The following is a 21,411-nucleotide window of genomic DNA, read 5'->3' on the forward strand; positions in this document are numbered from 1 at the left end:
TTGGCATGAGTATGTTTGAATTTTTTTGTGACTTTTTTTAGTAGCATGTTTATCACTTATGATCACATTAGTTTCTTTATTCAGATGAGCCTGCTGTTGCAACATATACAGGGTGTAATCTATTACCACTGACAACATAGTAAAGATGAAGGCAAGAGCAACAATTTCTCAAAAATTCTAGAAAAACTCTTCTATGACAGTCTTTTAACTTTCACAAATAAATATGCACCTCTTACAGTACAACAACATGGTTTTAGAAAGTCTAAATCTACGCAGACAGCAATTTTCGAATTCTTAGACTGCATTTTAAAATCCCTTGATCAACATAGATTAGCTGCAGGTACTTTTCTAGATCTATCAAAATCCTTCGACGTCCTGGACCATAACATTCTGCTCGGAAAATTAGAAAGACGAGGAGTAAGAGGTGTACCACATAGCTGGTTGTGTTCATACCTAAAAAACTGCAGGCAGAAAGTATCACTTCAATACGAATTCAACAAAATAAATAAAACAAGAAACAACTCCTTTCTTTCTAGGGAATTACCAATAAAATATGGTACCACAGGGCTCAATCTTAGGTCCACTACTATTCTTGATTTCTGTGGACGACTTAGTTGAATATATGAGTCCCACAAAAACTATCCTGTTTGCTGATGACACCAGCATATTGCTCACTGGATCCAGTCCAGAAACTTTACGGTCCACAGCAGGAAGTTCTATGAAAAGACTTTCTGAGTGGTTCGCAAAAAACAAACTCATTATAAATACTGAAAAAACTGTGTGTGTCAATTTTCATTTAATTCCTCCAACTAATCAAATGTCTATTCAAGCCCAATTAAAAAATGATCCCCTAGAAAATGTAAGTGTCACAAAATTCTTGGGTCTTTGGGTTCAGCAAGACTTAAAGTGGGACACACATATAAATAACTTGTGTAGAAAACTATCATCTGTGTGCTATGGCCTAAGAATTTTAAAGGCTACAACAAGCAAAACAACAGTACTGCAGGCATACTATGCACAGTTCCACTCACTAATCCGATATGGGATCTTTTCTGGGGATACTCAACTCAGAGTGTAAAGGTTTTTAGAATGCAAAAAAGAGCTTTATGAATAATTTGTGGCCTTAAAAAGATGGAGTCCTGTAAATCCCATTTTCTGGGCTTGGTGTTCTAAATGTTCCAAGTTTATTCATTTATGGAACTATCATGTTCACTAGGGACTACCTCCTGAAAACTGGCAAACTGATACAGAAAAAAAATGTACACAACTTAGTACCAGACGGGAATCAAATATACATCAAAAATATCAAAGAACAACCACCTATCAGAGGAGCATAATTAACATTGGTGTAATACTGCACAATAAGATACCAGAGGAAATAAAAAATACTACTCATCCAATATTTAAAGCTAAACTAAAGGCATTTCTTATTCTGTCAGAGAATTTCTGAATAAGTAACAAAATTAATTGTAATAGGTACCTAATTTTAATTTGCATACTATTTTGCTAATACCATGTATTACTGTAACTTATCTTTGACCTGTCCAATATCAATTGTACAATTTGTGCTATATGATAAAACTGGAGCAACAAAAAATCAAATCAAATCAAAATAATCCTTGAATATTAAGAACCCCTTTTTCTTGCCCTTACAAAACGTAAAAATGATGTTTTGTGTAAATTTTACCTCAAATTTTCTGAATTTTAACAGTATAAAAGTAACAAATAGTTTTGTTTGTCTAGCCTTCTCACTGCAAAGCTATTGTGCATGTAAAAATTAATATTCATGAAATATAAGACTACAATGGCGACACAAGGGAGCATAAGGATATAGAAAATCTAGTATGGCACACATGATCTGCAGTTTAGGTGGCTCCTTTTTTGGCTAATTTGAGGTTGTTTACAGCTTGACACACTGTAAGGGTCCTAGACCAAATTTTTCGTCGTGACTACCCCTACACTACCTTGGCATGTTGTAAACAGTTATCGTTCACAACCTTTATTTCAATCATAATGGTAACTGTTAACAGTAGTCTGTATGGATGTCCAATATTAAACTAATATTGACAACAATGAGTATTTTATGCTGGTTATTCATTAGTAGTGGTATGTGAGTAGTAAGTAGGGGTGGCAGCAGGGAGGGAGGGAGTGAGTTTTCATTTATAGGTTTCAAAAACATAAGAAAATAGTTGTTTTTATGTTGAAATTTCTACCATTTAACAAACTAGCAAAACATTTTCACTTTAGCTGCCACATTTAAATTGTGTAATTTGAAATGTTACTGAGACATGAGCACATTGGTCAAATTATCACAAACAAACCTCAAAACTTTTTTATACAGAAAATAATTAATTGTTAAACATGAAGAAAGGGAAAAATTATGTGGGAAATACAGATTTCAGTAACTATATCCGGCATTCTACCCTTCTTTTGTTCTGACATTTAGGTTACTTGTGTTGTTATAGCTGACGAGAGCAACAACACTGCAGTGAAAAAACTAGAGGTAAAAGTAATTTTGAACAACAAACTTCTTAGTTACTACACAGAAAACAAGGAACATTACAATAATGAATCACACAGTGAGTTGCCCTCGGATGGTGCTACACCTCTCTTATTTGGCACCAAAAACCTATCATTTGGCATTAAAAACCAATTTTTCAGAGCCAATGGAAAAATGTCGAATTACATAGCATAAAAATATCCTATCAATATGACTTACAGAATCACGGCGCTAGTGGAATCTACATTCTCATAGACTTGCTTCAATTGAAAGCAAAATTTTATGAAGAGAGAGCCTAACACAGATGTCCAATCCCAACATACCTTGCTAGTTGAAATATTTATTAGGAATCTAGAATATGTGCTCCCAAGTTCAAACATCCATACCTAAAAGAAATTCTTTATAACCACAGGTACACGGAGGATACCATCTATATTATCACTAACACAAGATGACAATAAACTGAATTATTTATTCATCAGTGTCCCAGAATTAATATAAAATTCACAGTATAACACAAAATGTCTTAGAAGTGAACATCCATATAATACATGAGGGATGCCCAGAAAGTAATGCACCCCATATTTTTCTCAGCCAAAAACAATGCTACAAATGCGAAACATTACGTGTGTCTCGCGAGTCAATGCACCAAGTTTCTGTCACTTCCGACAGCGTAGTTGCAGGACAGTTTCAAAGTGGCATCTGTAGGTGATCTACGTTACAAGCGCCGTGCCGTCATTGAATGTCTCACTGCAGAGAAAGAAATTGTGGGGAATATTCACAAACACACGTGCAAAGTCTATGGACCATCTGCTGTTGACAGAAGTACAGTTAATTGCTAGGCAAGGAGGGTGAGGTCATCAGAGGGCGATTCGGTGGAGCTCCACGATTTGCAGTGGTCGGGGAGACCATCCACAGTTGTCGTACCTGATCTAGCTCCCTCAGACTTCCACTTGTTTCAGTCATTAAAGGATGCCATTCATGGAAGACAGTTTAAGGATGATGAGAAGGTGATTCACACAGTGTAACACTGGCTCTGCCACCAGTACAAGGTCTGGTACCGAAAGGGCATACATACACTTGTTTCGTGCTGGAGGAAGGCCTTAGAACTGGATGTAGAATATGTGGGAAAATAGGATGTATGGATAGAACACCATTCTTTTGTGTGTGTAATTCTCATTATGTTCAGTAAAGAATTGTTAAACAAAAATGTGGTGCATTACTTTCTGGGCAACCCTTGTACACGACTAAAGTTTACTGGAAATCAGTCACAATTCATTTTTAATTTCATGTCATTGTTCATGTGTAACTTTTTTTGTTTTTACACACTATTTCAGCTTTTTTTCCACTTCTACATTTGGAGAAAGTCCTAACACAAAGTGCTGTGATAAAACAAACCAGTTTCAACTCAAATGATCATAATCTGGCTACATAAAATCAGGCCTCCTATGGCACCAATAATAAAAATACGATTAATACAGAATCTGAATCAATGTGTGGCCGAAACTGGATGTGGTTGTTATCATATGATGTGATTGTGTCTAAAATAAAAAGAAGTGTGCGTGCAACGTGAGCAAAATGCTGGTGCTTCAGGTACGTTCCATTACAATATGTCTATTTTCTTAGTTTATGGGTCTTGGAATTTCCTTTACAACAGCTAAGAACTGTTTTGATGATATGGTCTCTCCTCACCTGACTCCCATTTCAGTTAATGATTTTTCACTATCTGGTGACATCTAGAAAGTTCTTGCAGTAAGGTGCCAACGTGGTGAGCATGTAACAAGGGTGGTTGTCACTGTACAGCAGCAAGAGGCAAGGTTCTGCATGATACATCTGCCACGAGCATCATTCTGCCATCACTGCCAGTAGCATGGACTTCAAGGTGTGCTTACAACATTTTCCATGGATTTTAAGTTACAGTTAATGTACTTGGTCACTGCATCATTCATTATGGTAGCATAAAGCAAGCATGTCAAATATTATGTTTACATATGACAGTGCTAGTTCTTAGCAAATAAATTTTTCTAAGGAAGGTCAGAAACAGAAACAGTGGCTCAATGTGATGCTCCAGTGCAGTTACCAGGATAGGCAACAGCATGAACGTGTGGTGTGGGACAATTGGGCACACTGGTGCCGTTGTATACTCAGTCTCTCTCTGCACAGAAAGCATCCTACACCAACGTTATTACTTGTGTATAATAATACAGTAAAATCAATGTGTTATTTAACTGATTTTTATTGTTACCCATTTTGTCAAAATCAAGTCAAAAGCTACCTCAAAACCTTTGAATCCCAGGCAAAGTGGTGAGTCATACTCTAATTCATTCCAAAATTTTGTTACCACTTTGCAAATGGTCTATTGTAAGACATCAAATTCCAACAAAACTTGTTCCTTTATTGGATTAAAATTAATTTTTTTCTGCATGTTATCGTAAATTATTTTGGTGATTATTATGTGAACTTGTAAAGTAGAACAACTGCACGATTGTTCCATTTTTGGGTATTTTTTTTTTAAATTCTGCATCTGTTCTGTATATAATTTAGAAAGTTCATTTTGTATTAATGTCCCTACAGTTTGAATCATTTCAATAGAAACACTTATCTTCTGGCACCCCCTTTTTCATAACTTTAATAGCACAGAAAAAAGAAAGTGTGCCAGAATATTTACATATACAATGATGAGCTAGAACATTATGATCACTGCCCACCATGAGGTTGAATGCTGCCCAGCAGTGTTGCAGGTACATGATGCTGTAAAAAAAAGTATATAAGAGGAGCTGAGACGAATGTGGAATCATTTTAGCGAAGATACGGACAGCAAATGGGGAAATATGCTGACATTATTGACTTTGACAAAGGGAGATTGTTATGGCCTGGAGCCTGTGAATGGCCATTTCAAAAATGACAAGCTGGTTGATTGTTTTAGTGCTACTGTTGCAAACATCTATGGAAGGTGGTTGAAGGACAATGAAACCACGCGTAGGCAACAAGGTGTTGGAGGTTTATGCTCATCAAAGAACATGAAGGTCAGAGGCTTGCCAACTTTGTAAAGTAGTACATGTGATATGTGGTAGATCTGATGACAATACCATGGCGGTGCAGGCAAACTTGTTTTGGAGCACACCGTTCGGCACACACTGCTGCACATGGGACTTTACAGCAGACAATCCATGTGTGAGCCCATGTTGACACAAAATGGAAATGTGTTGCAAGGTCAGAACAATCCTATTAATTGTTATACTAGGTCAATGATCAAGGTACCATAATAGCTATGGCCTATGAGAACATTATTGCCAGACTCCTACACTTCTTCATGCTTGACATCTTCCCCAACGGCAGTGGCAACTTCCAGCAGGGTAACATGCAAGTCACAAGGCCAGAATAATGCTACAATGGTTTGACTAACATGGTAGCGAACTCATGTTGACATGGCCATCACATTCATGCGATGTGAATCAACTGAATACATCTGGCACACACTTGGGCATTAGCCACCAGCCCTTAATTTACAGGAATTATGTGGCTTGTGCAGACATCTGGTTCCACATACATCTAGTAAATTTGCAGGACACTGTCAATACAGAGCCACAGGGGACCCACATCGGCAGTCTTTGCAACTGACAAAGTATTTGTCATGAAGGGAAACAATTCTCAACATACTGTAAGAATGTACGAGTGTGGTTCTATTCACAACACTATTTGAAATACTAACATCAATTTGTAGTATCATAGCAGAAACCAGGTATTCAGGCACTTTTCTCAAAGCAGTGAATATTAATACTTCAATGATGATATTAACCCAGAAACACTTCCTAATGTTCTGCAGAATCACTGTAATTTAAGTTTCAATTCCTGAGGACAGTTACTTATTTTGGATTGCATAACATGGCTATGCTCATACTGAACTTTCTTTTTAGCAGATAAGTAATTATGCAGGGCTCAAAACTACACAACTAAATTTTGACACTAGATAGTGAACAATCTTACAAAATATGATGTAATCAACCCAAAAGGGAACTGATGTCACATTTTGTTCAAGCAGAATAATTCTACTTTATTGTCAGGAACACAGACCATACAAATACATATTTTCAGGTTGGAACAAGGTTCAGATTCCACTTTGAACTACATGGTTTTCTGGAACTGGCTGGGTAAACTGATCAACAGAAGTAACACAAAAACAAATCTATTTTGTAAGTATCATGCCTTTCACCACACTGTGAATGGTACAAAATTTAGGATCAATTACCACGGAACATACATTCCAAATGTAAAAACTGATGGGATCACATGTGTAACAACGGTCCAAAAAGCATGTCGAAAAACTAGGGAGCTCTACAATGACACACTGTACAAGTTATGAGATAAAATGAAATCCAACATATGGCAGCAGACCGTCAACTAAGCATTGTAGTGCTTTAATTTCCAATACCGAGACGCCAAAAACTGAATGAAATTTTACTTAATACAACTTTTGTTGATATATTATTGGATATATGCCAGTATATATCATGGTGGGTTGTGCACAAATATACAGCTAAATAAGCAATTCATAACTGAATTGTAAAAATTACGATATGATGGGCACAGGTCTAGAAGTCACTTACTCGTCTAAAATGTCTGGGATATGTCGTTGGTACAGGACACATATATTACACTACACTAAAACTACATGGCGTATAATCACAGACGAATAAAGTTTTTATGCACTGGTAATCTCACACTGATTAACTGTTACGTAGGCTACCTAATACTCTTCGACAAAAAGTGTTGGCGCCATCAAATCGTTAATGGTACTTATACAATGCTGTTGGCAACCATAGTAATCATCGGACCCAAGATATTTCCTCGACTACACTACTCAGGTATATTTTGTCTAACAACCTTCCGTACAATAACTTAAAAGTCTTGTAGAGAATGAGTGCAAATAGCAAATACGCGGCCAAATGTAACATTTTGTTAAGTGATTGGTATAAAATTGGTTGCGGTATATACCTTAACGTTTTCTTGGCAGATAATGTATAACCTTTTTGCACTTGTTTCTTACGTTAAAATAAGTTATTAATGACATTCCCTAAAATACGTGTTATACATTGAAAATATATTTTCTCAGAGAACACGTGATACGAGATTACAGTTTATCAGTCAAGGTTTGGACTTTGGAGAGCCACTGTTTACAGGAGGTTGCTCAGTTCACCGGACTTGCATACGATGTGACGTCATTATGACGTATACACGCTACATCGAAAACGATAGAAACCGTATATCGACTATTCGACTTTTGTGAACTTTCGAGAGGTTGTGACAGGGTAGCGCTGTGCTCTGCGCCATTCGTTTAGATGTGTTTTGCGTTCCTTGCGTTTAAATCGAGTATTGTACTGTGTTTGTGTCCTGTGCGTTGTTTTTCGTTTGCTCGTCTCTAATTATGTGTTCAGCATTCGAGAGACTAAAGGCCGGTCCACACGCAACGATCTGTCTACGCAAATGTCTGCGCACATCACATCTGCGCAGACAGATCGTTGCGTGTGGACAGAAGATTTGCACCAACCTGAGGTGTGTGCAAACCTGGAAGTTGGAGTTGGAGGTTTGAGCGAAACCTCTCAAATCTGTGGGTTCAAACCACATCTGCACAGACAAGTTGGAGCATGTGTACAGGAGATCGCCGCAAATCTGGCGCGAAACAGCTGTTTACTCAGTCTAGTGTTTGTATTTGTGCGCACAGGGCATTAAAATGGCTGATACTCGTCAGTGTTCTCGAGAGTTTGTAAGTGAATTCATTGAAATATATAGAAACCACCCATGTTTGTGGAAGATTCAAAGTAAAGAATATAGTGACCGAGACAAAAAGACAGCAGCATACAATACTCTAATTGAAATATTGCGGGCAGTTGACGCCTCGGCAAACAGAGAAACGGTAATAAAAAAAATTCGTTGCGAACTAGCGAAATTATTTGCGGATGGATGTCGAAACTTATAATTATCTCTTAAAGCTTGTAACCCCTCATATTATGAGAAAAATACTTGTATGAGAAGGGCAATTTCTCCTCATGAACGGCTGGCGGTAACATTAAGAATCCTAGCAACAGGAAGGAGCTACAAGGATTTGGAATTTTCAACTGCAATATCGAAACAACCGTCGAGTAAAATAATACCCAACACATTTGAAGCTATTTACGCTCTCCTGAAGGATGATCCATGAAGGCAAGTCAAGTAAATTAAGTCTGTCAGTGAACTATTTACCGAAAAGAGTTATCCAGAGTTCAGAAATCTAGAAGATCTGGTGTAAGAATAGATCAAGTATACCAGCCAATGTTATGGTATTTTGATCTGCTTGGCTTTCTTAGTGATCAAGAAACGCCAACACCAAGCAGGAGTACAATTGAAGATGAAATTGGAGTGTCAATGTGCCAGGAAATGGAACACGAAGTAATGTAAAACAAAACAGGTTCGCCCTGCAACTCTCGCACTAAATGTACGTGAGAAAACTGCTTTCGCTTTAGCAGCCACTGTCTACACCATTTTGACCGCTTTCTCTGTTTCCTGCGGGTGGTCTGAATGTTTTTTGCAACACAAGCTGCGAACACAGACCACAACAGAACTTCCTCCATTTCTATATTTCAAAATAACTGAATTAAATTTTTGACGTTTACGGTGAGCGTAGTCGTTTGCCACTGATATTTCTTTTCTACACCGACAGATGGCGGGCGAGTAGTAAATTGAGGTTTGTGTCGTGTGAACACACCACATTTGCAGCGATCTTTTGCATGTACAGACATCTGCGCCGATGTCTGCGCAGACAGATCGTTGCGTGTGGACCGGGCTTAATGAGAGAAAAGCTGAAAGAGTTCAGCATCGATGACGACGGGCAATTGCGTGGTTATTGTGAATCTCAAGCAGAAATTGATGTACTTCTGACCCAGCTGAAGTGCGTCGGTTATTCGTACTCGGTGAGAAGAAGCACTCAGTAGCCAAAATCTTAAGATGCGTCAAGACACTAACCTTTGGTTAAGATTACATTGATAAATCCACTTCCCCTCGTATTTCATCTCCGGTCGACGATTTTTCTTCAACAATGCCTCATATTTTTCTTTTTAAGTTCGAAATTCAATCATTCTGCACACCAGTCATTACTGGACACTAAGGTACCTGTCTCTGCGGTCCGAGTGTAAAATTACTTGGAATTATGGTTGATAAAAGACTATCTTGGGATGGACATATAAATTACTTAGCTAACAAACTTGCATGAGTTCTCTTTCAGCTATATAAATTAAGAAAAAAAAGTCAGCAAGAGTATGCTGCTACAATCTAATATGTACTGACAATACCAATTGTATGAAACCATACTAAAATATTGATAATAAACAAATATTATTTTCGGCGTAAGCGTTCAATACAACAATCACACAATCTAATCTGGTCGGGACATAAGAAGACTTCACTTTTTTACGACACGTGTTGTCTGTGATGTTTTCAAGGCCACAGTCAGGAATATTTCTATTAATATCCAGCTCTTTTATTTTTTTTGGCGAAATACATATACGCTGCCATACTGAGCTGTTATCAGAATCGCATGTGTCAAAACAAACCACTAGCTGACGACAGTTTAGAATCTCGAATGTTCGTAAAGGTCGATAGCTGTGTTAATCGTCCAAAGTGTATATGCGTCATAATGACGTCATATCATATCCAGGTTGGGTGAACTTAGCATCCTCCCTGTTTATACTACTGAGTGTTTACACTACAAGTTGCAACGACTGGTGAATTGACAACGACACTCCAACAAGCGCAACGCCGCATTCGTCCGTCACGTAGTGCGGTGGGCCCGCATTCCGCGCAGATCTCACGTATGTGGGCAAGACGTGGCAATCACTGGTTTTTCCACTAAAGCTGGTGGTTTTGAGCACCTGTCTGGTGTGAAAATTTTGCATCTAGTGGGTAGTGTGAATTATGGTGGATTTTAAAAATATTTGGGTAGCCTTAGAGTAAAATTATTTTTTAAAAACGCTTGATCCATGCACCTTACATCAGAATCAGAATTTTTATTATCCCATAACTTTTTTTTTTTTTTTTGGTCATCAGTCTACGGACTGGTTTGATGCGGCCCGCCACGAATTCCTTTCCTGTGCTAACCTCTTCATCTCAGAGTAGCACTTGCAACCTATGTCCTCAATTATTTGCTTGACATATTCCAATCTCTGTCTTCCTCTACAGTTTTTGCCCTCTACAGCTCCCTCTAGTACCATTGAAGTCATTCCCTCATGTCTTAGCAGATGTCCTATCATCCTGTCCCTTCTCCTTATCAGTGTTTTCCACATATTCCTTTCCTCTCCGATTCTGTGTAGAAACCGAGCGAGGTGGCGCAGTGGTTAGCACACTGGACTCGCATTCGGGAGGACGACGGTTCAATCCCGTCTCCAGCCATCCTGATTTAGGTTTTCCGTGATTTCCCTAAATCGTTTCAGGCAAATGCCGGGATGGTTCCTTTGAAAGGGCATGGCTGATTTCCTTCCCCATCCTTCCCTAACCCGAGCTTGCACACCGTCTCTAATGACCTCGTTGTCGATGGGACGTTAAACACTAACCTCCTCCTCCTCCTCCTCCTCTGCGTAGAACCTCCTCATTCCTTACCTTATCAGTCCACCTAATTTTCAACATTCGTCTATAGCACCACATCTCAAATGCTTCGATTCTCTTCTGTTCCGGTTTTCCCACTGTCCATGTTTCACTACCATACAATGCTGTACTCCAGACGTACATCCTCAGAAATTTCTTCCTCAAATTAAGGCCGGTATTTGATATTAGTAGACTTCTCTTGGCCAGAAATGCCTTTTTTGCCATAGCGAGTCTGCTTTTGATGTCCTCCTTGCTCCGTCCATCATTGATTATTTTACTGCCTAGGTAGCAGAATTCCTTAACTTCATTGACTTCGTGACCATCAATCCTGATGTTAAGTTTCTCGCTGTTCTCATTTCTACTACTTCTCATTACCTTCGTCTTTCTCCGATTTACTCTCAAACCATACTGTGTACCCATAACATACGAAGTCAAATCACAGATCTCATGTACTGGGGACTCGTCACAATTACATTTACATTACAATTACAATTTGTATATACAGTATTACAAAACAATATATCAACACTCCACTTTACATGTATTACAATGTAATATATAACTACAGCGTTTACATATTGATTTTTGCAATCATTTATTTGACACAAAACTGCTTAGCTTAATTTACAGATCATGTTTCATTGCTCAGACTTCCATATCAGCGTTCATAAATTCTTCTACGGAGTAATAACATTTCTCCACTAATAACTTGTGCAGCTTCGGTTTCAGTTGTCCTAGCTCCATGCTATTTATTTATTTATTTTTTGTAGCATATTGTAGATTTTCATGCCCATATATTCTGTGGCTTGTGCGTGTAGCTTTAACATGTGAGTAGGAAGCATGAAGTTTGTCTCATTCCTAGTGCTGTATTTATGCTTAAAATTGTTGTCTGTGAATAACGTACGGTTACTGTATGCAAAAATAATCAGTTCATAAATGTAAAAACAGGGGGCATTTAATATTTTTAGATTACTTAACAGTAGGCGAAAAGATTCTTTTGGTCTTGCGTTACACATATTTCTAACAACTGGTTTTCATAATTTTAATATTCTAATGATTTTGCTTGTATTACCACAAAAGATAATGCCGTACCTTATAACAGCTTCAAAATAACTGTGATAAACTACTTTTCTTATCTCCATGCCAGTTGAATATGACAAAATCTTCATAGCAAAGGTCAGGCAGTTTAACTTATTTGCTAATTATTCTGTATGTGAAGACCAGGACAAATTTTTGTCCAAATGTATTCCTAAAAATTTAACACAATCTGAATCTTTCAGTTCCTGGTTTCTGCAGGTAATATGAATTTAATTAATCTTAGAGTTTTCAGTTTTAAACTGTAGTAAATGTGTTTTTCCAACACTCAATTTTAACCCATTTAGTTGGAACCAGTTTTCTAAACTGTCTAGTACATTTGTGACAGTTGAGGGAATTTGTTGTGAGTGATTCCTTTCGATGAGGGCAGATGTATCATCAGCGAATAAAACTAAGAGTGAATTTATGTTTAGTGGCAAGTCATTTATGTAAAGTAAGAATAAAACTGGACCCAGAATTGAGCCTTGCGGAACGCCTTTTGAATTAATCATCCATTCAGAGAAGAAATTTCCCTTGCTTGATGAAATAACTACTCTTTGTTTTCTCTTTGTGAGGTATGACCTGAACCACTCTAATACACGACCTCCAATTCCGTATTTTTCCATTTTATACAGGAGCAATTCATGATTTACACAATCAAATGCTTTTGTGAGGTCACAGAACAATCCTGCAACTTTGCTAGACATGTCTAAGGCAGAACAAATTTTTTTCACAAACTCATTTATAGCGTCTATTGTGTTTTTGCCTTTCTGAAAGACGTATTGATTATCTGAGAGTATGTCTGATTTTTCTATAATTTTTTTGATTTGCATTACTACCACTTTTTCAAATATTTTTGATAAAATTGGGAGAATAAAGATTGGGCGGTAATTCCCCATATATTCTCTTGAGCCTTTTTTGAACAAAGGTTTTACCTCTGCATGCTTCAGGGCGTCTGGAAACTGGCCTTCTTCGAGTGATTTATTGATTATTGAGCAAAGGGGGGTGAGCTTTTATCCTGGCAGCTGATTTAAATAGTTTAGTTGGTATGCCCTCCCACCCTGCAAAAGTTTTGTTTTTGAGCTGTAATATAGTGTTCTCCACATCTTTGGCTGAATTTTTTTAAAATTTGTTAAAGCATTCTTCTGCCTTCTGACCTAATTGTACTTTTTCGGTATAATCATCTACATCTGCAACTGATTTTGATATATTTATTAAAAAAATGTTAAAAGATTCTGAAATCATAGCAGGGTTTGTCATAGTTTTACTTCCCATCTTCATTTTTGAGATAACTTTGCTGTTAATTCTCATCCGCAGTTCTGATTCTACGACAGGCCAGACTGCCTTTGATTTGTTTTCATGAGCAAGATGTATTTATTATTTATCATTTCTTTTGCGGCTTTCACTACCCTTTTAAATAAGCCTATATACTGTTTGACATAATTTATGAGAACAGGATCTTTGTTGTATTTCAACTCCTTGTGCAGTTGTCTTTTCTTCCAACTGGATATTTTTATTCCAGTGGTGATCTAATTTAGCTTATTTGACACCTTTGTGTGGACACTCTAAGTGGAAATGTTTTATTAAATACATGTAAGAAACTTTCTAGAACCCTGTTAAATTGTACAAAGATTGGAGTGTCATCTTCAACTTGCCACTCTACATCTTCTATTTTAAATTTTCAGCAGTAAAATGTCTTTTGCTATAAGTATTATTAGTACTTGGTTCATTTGCTATGTCAATTAACAGAGCAGAGTGGTCCAAGTGCCCTAATTCCACACATAACATCTTTGCATCATCAAATTTATAATTTGTTAAAATGTTATCAATACAGCTTCCTGTATTTTCGTTTTCTCTTGTGATTTCCATGAACTTTACCTTGAAACCAAATTTTTTGATTAAGTTCATAAACTTTATTGAGTCATTTGTTTGATTTAATAAATTTGTATTGAAATCAGGTGCTATTAAAACCTTTTTCTTTTTCTCATTGATGACTTTCTGTAAAAGATTTTTTAATTTTGCTAAAAATAATTTTTTTATCTCTACACCTTGGATTCTGTATATAGAAACAATAATATTATTTGTGTTTCTAATTCAATTGAGCAGCTTTCTAATACTCCTTCTTCATTTAGAAAATTGAAATCGTCTTTTACTTTATACTCCACAGAGTTGTCTACAAGTATGCAAGAGAACCCCTTGAGTACTATTTGTTCTACAAAAACCTGAGACTACATTGAAATATTTTAACTTATTTAAAATTATGGTACTATCTTTTGTAAGCCAATGCTAATTTAAACAAACAGTTTCAATATTTTTACATTCTGATAGTAAAGTTTCTAGTTCATCAATTTTATTCATTCTTTCATTTTGATGGGTTGTAACCATGCCATTTACGTTCAAGTGCATTAGAAAAGTGCTGTTTTTTGCCCAAGGTTTCAAGAATAGCTTTCTTTATATGATTTTTACACTTCCTATTCCCTTTTTCCTTATTTACAGTTTTTGTCGGAAATGTTTGGGAACCAGTACAATCATGAATAAGAACGTTTCTTACATTTGTATTTGCCTTACGCTCACTAGCACTAAAAATCCTGTAAGTGCAATAGGTGTTTGATTTTTCTATTTGGGAGTCGAGTGGTTGTTGCTGTCATACTGGCTGTTCGTGGTGAATTGGTTTCTGCTGCTGGGCTGACTGTTGATGGTGGGATGGATTCTCCTGCTGCATCAGTACATAATATGCATCAGTACATAATATGTCTTCATGTTGGTGAGAGAGATCTGCTTCTGCTTACAAGATTGTGGTTTTTTTTAGATTAGATTAGATTTACTTTCATTCCAATTGATCTGTAGTGAGGAGGATGTGGAACATGTCAGAAAAACAACAATACATGACAAATATTTACAACTAAATAAATAAGCTAATGTACCATTCCACAGGTCCCAAGTGGAGTTTTCTGTCAACAGTGTAGCAATTCCACGTCTGTGGCTATCACATACCACACAAAGATGGTTTCTTACTTTTTTTTCCACTCGATGTTATGGAAACATGTATCTGCCCAGAAGCAATGTAATGTTTCTGCACATTTCCTACAGGTAATATCTTCCCTACTTTAGAGTCCGTGTTAGATATTATTACACATTGTCCACTATTGTTTACACTGATACGCCTACTGTTGTTGTTGTTGTTGTTGTTGTTGTTGTTGTTGTCGTGGTCTTCAGTCCTGAGACTGGTTTGATATGTTTTGCTGTTATTTTCACTCGGAAGTCGTAGTAGTTTTTTTACGCACTTTTGACTATTATTTCCCACTGATGCATTGTAAGCAGTTGTGCACATGGGTTTTAGATCTGCTTCAGTTTTCTGTATCACGTTTATACCTGGTAATTTGCTTTGGATGTTACTTGAAGCTGCTGCTTGTAGCTCGCGGTTTTCGTTTCGAAGATTACTGATATCTCGCCACAGAATATGAACGACTAGCTGAAGGCTTTGTAATCATTCATTCAGCGTCTCGATTTCTCTTCTGCAGTTATTACAAACTGCTGTTTTTACAGTAAAACTATAACTTTTAGTCACATTCACATCACTTGCTACTTTACTTGACACCAGCAACAGGACTGTTTAATTTTATAACGTCTAGTAGCTCTTAAATTTTTATCAGCTAAACATTTATAATACATGTTATTCTGTCTTAGTCATCATAATGTTGTACCCCCGTATTGTTATGCACTATAGTATTAATAAATCTCCATCTGCATGCATAGTACATATGCGCACACTTTTATGTGGCACTTTAGATTGGGTGGGTGGGGGGGGGGGGGGGTCTCGATCTACGTCTATGGTTGCGTAAGATACCGGTAGAGGTCGGGCATAAACTACTACATTTACGACAATGCCAACCTCAAGAAACAATTGCGTCTTAGCCGTTACCGAATGGTTTGTGCAGTCCACTTTGCTTTGTGTTATGCATTACTTGGTGTTTCCATTTCTTATTTTTTCATTATTTTGAAATGAGTGTAGAGACTAATCTCGATCTGTTCCTGTGTTCAAATACGACTCTCACAACGCCAGAAGAGACCAGCGACTTATATGACCATTAAGTCAGTCCAGCTTTCGCAGAAGCAGAGAACACGAGCGCTGGCTGCCAGACATGTGGGAAAGTCCTCATTTGTTTACCATCACTGCCGCCGGTTGCCAGGGCCCAAAATACGGCGTGTGAGTTATACCTGCAGTGCCGGTGTTAAAGTGGTTCTTTTTTTGTACGGCAGTGAATTTTTTTTTACTGCTAAAAATGGGTAAAGTAAAGGCATGGTGTACACAGAAATTTCCTGCTGAATGCCTGCGTGGTAGTAAATTTTCAGAGTGGCTAGAATGAGTTGAAGGTGCTAACACAAGAGCAGGTTGATGACACAAGGTCATATTGTAAATTTTGTCATTGTACTCTGTCGGCACGTTGTGCTGACATATTGAGCCATGGTAACACCAAAAAGCACAAGAGAGCTGTAGCACTTTCTAGCGTAAGACAAACAAAAATACCTTTCAAAACCGTGAAAAAATCTTTAGAAGTGAATGAAGCTGAAGGTCTCGTCCATTACTTGTTTCCAACCATTGTGCGATCATGTCATGTGATCGCTCAAGTGATTTGTGAAAGAGTAAATTTACAGACAGTGATGTCGCCAGAAAGCTTAAAATAAGTAGAACAAAGTGTGGTGCAGTTATGAAACATGTACGAAGGCCTTGTTTCATGGAAAATTTGCGGCATGATACTGGTGACACCATGTATAGCATTTTAATTGACGAATCAACAGACATTAAGATGATCAAATTTTTAGGAATAACAATAATCGATGATTTCAACATTTTTTAAAGTAGCCAACCTCGAGCATTGTAGTACATAGTCTACTGTAGTGTACTGTACATAGTCTACTGTAAGAACAATAAAGATACACTTCAGGAATTCAAAAGCGATCTAATTCTTCATCTCCCCAACACTTGTATCGTGATATTTATCAGACAGTCAATGAAGGAGTAGAACCACTCAAAATTCCACGTGTATCTGATACGTGATGGTTGTCCATAAAGCCTGTGGTTACAAGAATTATAAATCAGTGGTTGGAGCTCAGGACACACTTTGAATTAACTCGAATCAAAGACCAGTGTTACACTGCAGAAACGCTTTATGCACTGTTTTCTGGTGAATGCAGTGTAGCATATTTTATATTTTCAAAACTCATTCTTTCTGATTTGCAGATGGCCAATAAACATTTTGAATCCAGCACAGGGGATCCATGCACACTGTTAAATGCTATCACTGTGTTAATAGAGTCATTTAGGATCAAAGTTGTTGTCCCCACATATCCTGCGCAAAGCAAATTAAATTTAATTTAGAGTTTGAGAATCACCTAGAGCCTAAACCATATCTAGGACATAAATTCGAAAATAGGTAGATGAATTGAGAAAATCTCAGTTACACCTACAACAAGAACATGTCTTACGTTAGAGATGCATGCAGTTTGTCTACCAGTTAATAATTCAGTTGTTGCAAAGACTATCAGACAACACTGAAATTTTGAGGAAAATTTCACTCCTTTCAGTGTCCAAGGCTCTTATCCTTGAAACGTGTGATATTGATCCTGCTACCGTAACAAAAATTGATTCTCAGTGGCGAAATTAAACTCTTGTCAAATGGTCTGAAACCACAGGCACTGTTAATTTCTGGTGGGATGTCGTTAAATATAAAGATGCAGGTGACAGCAACCCATTCCATGAATTGACAATATTTGCATTTTCACAACTAGTGTCACCATGGTCGAATGCAGAAATGGAAAGACTTTTTAGTGCAAAATATGTTATAAAAACTAAAGTGAAGAATGATGTGAAATTCAAAATGACGAATTCGCTGTTGTCGATTCGATCAGGAATGAGAAGGAAGAAACAAATTTGCCACAATTACGAACTGCCAACAGACATGCTGAAATAGATAGGAACTGTTACGGAAATAAAACACCTGAATGTATTTCACCTGCTACTACCTCTGCCTCTGGTGTTGAATCTTCTGTCAAAGAAGACGTTGATGATCCCGAGCTGTTTATTTTTTCTTAGGTGAGTTCACTGAGACATATATCATAATACTGCACTAGCTTTAAATTTTAGTGATAAAATTAATTTATAATGTTTTTTGGCTACTCATCCTACTCTTTGCTTAAAAAATAACACTATATTGGTTTTGTTAAATGCACGAAAAAATCCAGTGGGTTCTGGCAGCACCCCCTATAGGGGGTGCTGGTTCTGGTGGCAACTCTGCGTGTAAAAACATGGCTGCGACTCGTTTCACCAGTTATTGTGGTTGGTCGTCGTTTCGTTTAGTTTCCCTTTTTATCCCTCGTTGAATAAGACCTATACTGAATGAAACATGCTTAATGTATATCAATCACTGTTTGTTTATATCCACAATGCGTTTCAAAGGATTAAACCTCCATCATAAGGTGGATTTATACATGTTAATATGACGTGTGTGTTGCGTTACAACTTCAGGGTAGCTAGTGGCACTGTCTCCAGTGCTTAGAGGCTCGTTCCTCTGTTGTAATACATCATATGAATTGTCACGATTTGTATACAAAGATGTTAAACCTTTGAAACGCGTTGTGGATATAAATAAACAGTGACTGGCAAAAGTAAACGTGTTGTTTCATTTGCTGTCAATAATTCATAGTGTAGCCTAACTTAAAATTTTTGCATTCAAGAACTTTACATTAGAATTTATAGTTATTCAGGCAGCACAAAGCACTCTGAAGTGAAGTTCAGTTGGGAATTGCCATATATTTTAATAAATAATACAAATATAAAAACTAAACATAAATGTGTTCATAACTGCTTGAAGTTAGTTTCATTTTCAGATTTTCTCTCCATGTCTGGAGGTAGGGGTGCTAACTTCCATGTCTGTAACACATTTGGTTTCTCTTCTTTTTGTCATTAGTCTTGTGCTTGGTCTGATGTGGCCCACACGACTTCCTCCTGTGTGCCATCATCTTCACCTCAGGGTAGTATTTGCTCCCAACACAGCATAAAGTGGAGCTACTTTCCCCTAAGGGGGTAACTTTTCTCCAACTCTGAAAAAAGCTTCAATCTTGCTTAGCACCAATTCCAATAAACATTTCGAAACATTTTTGATTCTGCTCAACAGTTGATAGTTTCTACTAGCTCACATGTTTGAGTTATTCTGCCACTAGCTAGCTTGCATATTTTCTGCAAACCAAGTCTGTAATAATGAATTTTAGGTAATTTTTGACAAGAAGAAGCGGTATTTTGCTACCAGAAAACTGCATAAACAGAAGCCAAATGAGATTCATTTATCTGTAGAAATTAGTTATCGTCTATATCATACCCATGAACTTGTAATCAGCAAGTTATTTATCACTGTATGATCGAAAGCAGCCATGAAGGTTATTTTCTGGGGAAAATGGGACAACTTTGTACCACTGGAAAAGTAGAACAAAGTAACTCCACAGCATTTCCATTACTTTGTTTTAGACCTGATTCAGCAAAGGATGAATCATATTATGTTGAAAATGATTACTGCTAAGAGATTAATTTTATTATTGTATGGTTTGTGTGTAAAAGGTAGCTATGATCTTGTCAATTTGCCATTTGCAGCACCAAAAACCTGAAGAATGCCTGGAGTCCATAAGAAATGGAGCATTTGCTTTAAATGTCACAACATGCTTCTAAATCAGTGCCAGGTGCTAGTAAACAAATTAAGAAGGGGTAAATTCAGACAGTGTTTGATTATTTAAATTATTGATGTAAGTTTGGACAAAGATTGTGAATCATATAGAAGAAATCAAATGGGAATGTTAGCAGCATCTTCTGAGAATCAAGAGAGGCTACCAAAAACACTGGAAAAACTGAAACCATGATTCCATCTCTTGATAGATGGAAATGGCCTGTAAATAAAGATGTACTTTTCCACAAATGAGATGATATAGTTGAAGGTATAAACCCCTTAAAATTGTTAATGGAAAGAGGCATTTTCTCAGTGCCAGAGTTAGTCAGTGGTGATGAATTTGGGTAAAATATTTTCCTGGTGTAGTCACTGACATTTTGACACACCAACATACCTAATGGAACATTGTCCTTTTCTTTGATAACAAAATAAATTTGAATCTTGGTCATACCTGTTACCTTTTAATATATTAAAAACAGTTGTGCTATCCTGAATTTTTCGTTATGTTTGTCCCTTCAGTTCCAAAAATTACATACATATTGGTTTACTATGGTCCTATAAAGTAACAGAATAAATTTTAAAGAGGGCAACATTGCCCCTAGCTATTATACTGTCTTAAAGTAATGTTTTATATTATGTGGGGCAAAGTAACTTACTACAGGGGCTGCTTTGCTCCAATTTTTAAAACATTATAATATTAAATAATGCATCATCGATGTGTTTTATGTTACTGATGGTTTTTTCACTGTTTTGCGAAAGACTAACCTCATTTTTAGAAGTTATTTGACAAACCTACTTTGCATTACATGATCTGTCTAAAAGTGGAGCAAAGTATGCCTGATATACAGTACTCAGCTACAGTGTCTGTTGGATAACCTCTGCCTCCACCCCCCCCCCACCCCCCAGCAATCTTTCCCCTTTACAATTGCCTCTAATATCATGGAAATTATTCCCTAATGTCTTAACACATGCCACCCTGTTTGTTCTTGTCAAAGAACGCTCTTCTTCCTTTCTTTGTCAGTTCTACAGAGAAACTCCTTGTCTCTTGTCTTATCACTACACATAGCTTCAGGCTTACTTTACATCTGTATTTATATGTACATGACCACATTTTCTATAATTAATGTAGCGTCTGCATACATTTTAACAGTTTCTGCTAATGGCAACCTTTTTTAGTTTTGTGCAGTACACCTGTTTCTAGCGAACTAGTGTATTCATCCAGCTGCATCTTCTTGAAATTAATATTCCACACGCAATAAATCAGCTTATATGATAAGATGAAACAACACTTTCATGATTTTCAGAATGGAGTTCATGACACAGAAACATGTTTTAGTTTACAAGTTAAGATTTTTTTATTGCTGAGTAACGCACAGTGATCATTCTTTGTCCTAAAGGGGATCCGGATTTCGATAGGAACATGATAGTCAATGTTTTACGCAACCATACTTTCTCACTTTAAAACAAAACACATCTCAAATTAGTACCGATTGGGTTACCTGGGTTACA

The 21,411-nt window shown here is 37.0% G+C and overlaps 1 protein-coding gene across 1 annotated transcript in view; it reads right to left on the bottom strand.

The window, feature by feature from the left end:
• LOC124555792 (dehydrogenase/reductase SDR family member 7) overlaps window positions 1-7,705 on the bottom strand; it is a 205,340-nt gene extending 197,635 nt beyond the window's left edge. Inside the window, exon 1 of the mRNA XM_047129853.1 lies at window positions 7,496-7,705. The gene's annotated coding sequence lies outside the window, so the exon portion shown is untranslated. The remainder of the gene's footprint in view (window positions 1-7,495) is intronic.
• Window positions 7,706-21,411: the final 13,706 nt, after the last annotated feature.

The sequence above is a fragment of the Schistocerca americana genome, chromosome X (assembly GCF_021461395.2).
Source record: "Schistocerca americana isolate TAMUIC-IGC-003095 chromosome X, iqSchAmer2.1, whole genome shotgun sequence".
Lineage (NCBI taxonomy): Eukaryota > Metazoa > Arthropoda > Insecta > Orthoptera > Acrididae > Schistocerca > Schistocerca americana.